The sequence below is a fragment of the Oratosquilla oratoria genome, chromosome 13, assembly GCF_046742065.1.
Source record: "Oratosquilla oratoria isolate Oo_2021 chromosome 13, ASM4674206v1, whole genome shotgun sequence".
Classification (NCBI taxonomy): domain Eukaryota; kingdom Metazoa; phylum Arthropoda; class Malacostraca; order Stomatopoda; family Squillidae; genus Oratosquilla; species Oratosquilla oratoria.
The window spans coordinates 38,453,123-38,458,122 of record NC_134789.1 but is presented as its reverse complement, the minus strand read 5'-3'; positions in this window follow the sequence as shown (position 1 = coordinate 38,458,122).

The following is a 5,000-nucleotide window of genomic DNA, read 5'->3' as shown; positions in this document are numbered from 1 at the left end:
CGTTGAAAATTAAGTGTATGTTTTTAGTGAACTTGTATTTGCCCAACACCCTAAGGCCCGAATCCTTATTAGGAAAATTAAAAATTTGCACAAGAAGATTAAAAAATGTCACAATGCTGTCGACTTTAATAACACATGCTTACAGGAGAATTTGCTACCATATTTTTCAAATATATATATATATATATATATATATATATGATATATATATATATATACTGTAAATATATACGTATGTATATATACATATATATACATATATGTATATATATATATATACATGTATACATATTTGTATATATATAAATATATATATATATATAATATATATATATATACAAGAAGGTTAAAAGCTGTCACAATGCTGTCGACTTTAATACCACATGCTTACAGGAGAATCTGCTACCATATTTTTCAAATGTATATATATATATATATATATATATATATATATATATATATATATATATATATATACATATATATATATATATATATATATATATACGCACAAGAATATTAAAAACTGTCAGAATGCTGCCGACTTTAATAACACATGCTTACAGGAGAATCTACTCCCATATTTTTAAATATATATATATATATATATAATATATATATATATATATATATATATATATATATATATGTATATATATATATATATACAATATATAAATATATATATATATACAATATATATAATACATATTTATATATAATATATATATCTATATATATACATATATATATACTGTATGTATATATATATACATATATATATACATATATATATACATATATATAAATATATATATATATATATATATATATATATATATATATATATATATATATATGCGTGTGTGTGTGTGTGTGTGTGTTTGCGTGCATTTTACTGACATTGATTGGATGACCCTATAACATGGCCATATAGGTAGTCGCTTGATAGATTTTCTCGTTGACAATTACTTAGTTCAGCATGTAAAAGAGCCCACAAGACATGGAAACTTACTCGATCTATTGATCACTAGCCGCGAAAGCATGATAACCGATGTAGAAGTCAGTGAAACTATTGCAAATAGCGATCACAACTTAGATTCAACCTGCTAAAAAAATTAAAATAGATACTTGTGTTTCTAAAATACCCGATTTCAGTAAAGCTCAGTTCATAGGACTACGTCAGGAGCTTCAGCTTACAGATTGGGAGGCAAAATTAAGTGAAAGACCTGTAGATCAGATGTGGGAAATATTTCAAAATACGCTTGATAAGATGATTCATACTTACATCCCCTTTAAAGACAGACGCCCCCCAAATCAGGCTCCCTCAAAATGGCTTGACAAAGAAACTGGAAAAGTATTGCTATAAAGAGACAGGCTTATAAGAAATACAAGTGCTCGGGTGCACCTAATGACCACTAAAGTTATGTATTGATACAGAGAGATTTAAAAAAGACATTAAAAAACGAAAAAGGCAATATGAAATGAATATCGCTGACAAGTCCAAAGAGAATCCAAAAAGAATTTTATAGTTACATTAGAGATAAAAAGGTTATTAGGAATCACATTGGCCCACTATTATCTGCTAACGGTCAACTTGAATATTCAAATGAAGGAATGTGTGATATTTTAAACAACTATTTTAGCTCAGTATTCGTAAAGAAACACCTCAAAGTGAGCTCCAAACTGAAACCTGTGAAAAGTCTAGGGTAAACTTACCACGGTAAATATAACAAAAGAAAAAATTAAAAGGTGTATAGAAAAACTCAAAGATAATAAAACACCAGGGCCTGACGGCTGGCATCCAAGAATCTTAAAGGAAATGAAAAATGAGATTGTTGTTCCATTGTCAAGAAATCCATCATATCTGGAGATGTCCCAAGAAAATGGAAGCTAGCTAATATTACTTTCATATTCAAAAAAGGTGACAAAAAGAAACCAAATAACTACAGGCCTATAAGCTTCACTTCAATTGTAGGAAAAATTATGGAAACTATCATCAGAGATGCTATCGAACATCATTTAGAAAGTAACTGTTTGATAAATGATAGCCAGCATGGATTCATACGGAAACATTCTTACGTGACTAACTTACTCGAATTCTACAACATTATGACAAAAGAAACAATATAGATTTAATATATCTAGACTTTGCAAAAAGCTTTGATACCGTCCCCCACGAAAGACTACTTACTAATTTAGCTTCACGCGGAATAAGTGATAGTCTAATAAATTGGACTAGTAATTGGTTGAATGATCGAAAACAGAGTTGTTTTAAATGGCAAAACTTCTAGATGGAAAAATGTTACAAGTGGAGTTCCTCATGGTTCCGTTCTTGGGCCACTTCTATTCATAGTATATATAAATGATATAGACCACGGACTAAAATATATTGTTTCCAAATTTGCTGATACAAAAGTGTGCGGAATGGCAAATGATCATTTAAATCAATTAGATATTCAAGAAGATTTAAATGAATTACAGTAATGGTCTTAAAAATGGCTAATGAAATTTAACACAAGTAAATGCAAGGTAATGCACATAGGTACAAATAACGGCAAGTACAGTTACAAGTTATTTGGAAATTCGTTAACAAAAGTGAGTAGTGAAAAGGATCTCGGCGTAATTATCAATAACGATCTCAAATCATCTAAGCAATGTATTTCAGCCTCTGAGAAAGCAATTAAGAATCTAGGACTGATTGCGCGATCGTTTGACTTCAAAACTCCATCTCTCATTAACAAGCTATATAAATCGTTAGTTCGTCCACATTTGAAATACGCTCTTTCTGCAGGGTCACCATATCTCATTAAAGTCATTGACAGATTGGAAAAAGTACAACGGCGAGCCACAAAACTGATTCAAAATGCCAAAAATAAGTCATACGAAAATCGACTAAAACCTATGAATCTGTTTTCCCTAAAAAAGCGTAGACTCCGAGGTGACTTGATACAGGTTTTTAAGATTCTAAAGGGAATTGACAACATCAAAAGTGACAATATGTTCACACTAAATGAGAATCAGACAAGAAACAATGATTTCAAACTGTCAGGAAATGGATTTAATTTGGAAGTGGGTAGAAACAACTTCGCCAACCATGTAGTTAATGAAAGTTCGAAGCTTCAGAAATCATTTATAAAAACACCTAAGCAAGATGCTGTAATGACTGTCATTTGTCATTTATTTTATATTATTTGTTTATTTGTTTTGTTATTTGTCCGTTTGTTTATTATCATTTGCTTGCTTCACATTTATTATTATTTATATGTCAATTTATTACTATTTACTAATTACCTGTTTGTTTATTATTTAACTATACCTTTGCATTTATTTATTCATTTATTTTATTTTATTATTATTTATATTATTATATTATTTATTTGTTTATTTATTTATCATTATTATAATATTTTTCACATCCCACCTATTTATGGACAAAAGGTCTCCTGTCAGCATGATCCTCCTTTGTAATCCTTTGTGTGTGTGTGTGTGTGTGTGTGTGTGTGTGTGTGTGTGTGTGTGTGTGTGTGTGTGTGTGTGTGTGTGTGTGTGTGTGTGTGTGTGTGTGCGTGTGTGTGTGTGTGTGTGCTAGTGTGTGTGTGTGTGTGTGTGTGTGTGTGTGTGTGTGTGTGTGTGTGTGAGTGTGTGTGTGTGTGTGTGTGTGTGTGTGTGAGCGCGTGCGTGTGTGTGTGTGTGTGTGTGTGTGTGTGTGTGTGTGTGTGTGTGTGTGTGTGTGTGTGTGTGTGTGTGTGTGTGTGTGTGTGTGTGTGTTTCCGTGTTGGACTCGTGATCGACAGCTATTTCCCTCCCGGAAGAGAGCTCAGAGCTCGTATATGTGTATGTGCGTGTGTGTGTGTGTGTGTGTGTGTGTGTGTGTGTGTGTGTGTGTGTGTGTGTGTGTGTGTGTGTGTGTGTGTGTGTGTGTGTGTGCATTATTTGCATACTCAATTTGTGTGCATCTATGCTGGTACGTGGCTGTATGTATATATGTATATGTACTACAGATGTATATCATGCACAGTGCATGATAAAATATGTGTGAGCATGTGTGTGTTTAAATTTGTGTGGGAGAGAATGCTAGTTCGTGCGTTCACAAAGGCTGAGAAATACATGTTTGCAAGCTTTTGTGATCAAAATCCTTTTTCGAATCTCAAACGCTATTTTTTTTTTTTTCAGGTGAATTAAAGTGTGAATTCCAAAACATAATCACTTGGAACATGTTTCTTTTTTCATATGATATTGACAAATGATATTTCTGTTACCCAATATCAAACTCATGTTAATTTCGAATTGCACTGGGAGTTGTATTACAGGATGTGCAGTAGAATGAGCTTTCGACATGCGTCTACTACATCATTCGTACCTTAAACAACCAGCATCACCCTGGACGTAAGGATACTCGAATCAGCAAATACAAAGTCACGTTACCTTTCGAAGAACGTGGGTACAAATAAAAATCAAGATGTTTAAAAGTACTGCAGTAGGCGCAAACACAAAAACCTGTTTAAGACATTATTCCCAGCAAGAGGCAGGCAGGCAGGCATGCAGGTTGAGAGCGCCTGATTGTGTGTGGCTTGCTACACTGAGGCAGGATCACGTGTTGGATTCGTGATCGACAGCTACAACTACACCCTGTAACAAATAAGACAAAACACTCGCTACATATCCAAAAGTGCCAAGTCCTCCATTTGTGTGTGTGTGTGTGTGTGTGTGTGTGTGTGTGTGTGTGTGTGTGTGTGTGTGTGTGTGTGTGTGTGTGTGTGTGTGTGTGTGTGTGTGTGTGTGTGTGTGTGTGTGTTCGTGAAGACTAGAAACAAAAGGGGTCCTAATGCTGAACAGAAAAAACAAACAGTAACCCATAAGTACGCGACGTAAGCAAGAATAGTACAAACGCAGTTACAAGGGAAATAAGGACAAAGAAACACAAGGGAGTTCTCATAAACTCAAAGGCCACCACAAAATACACTCTCTACTAAGTCATCACACCCAAGCCACCGGCA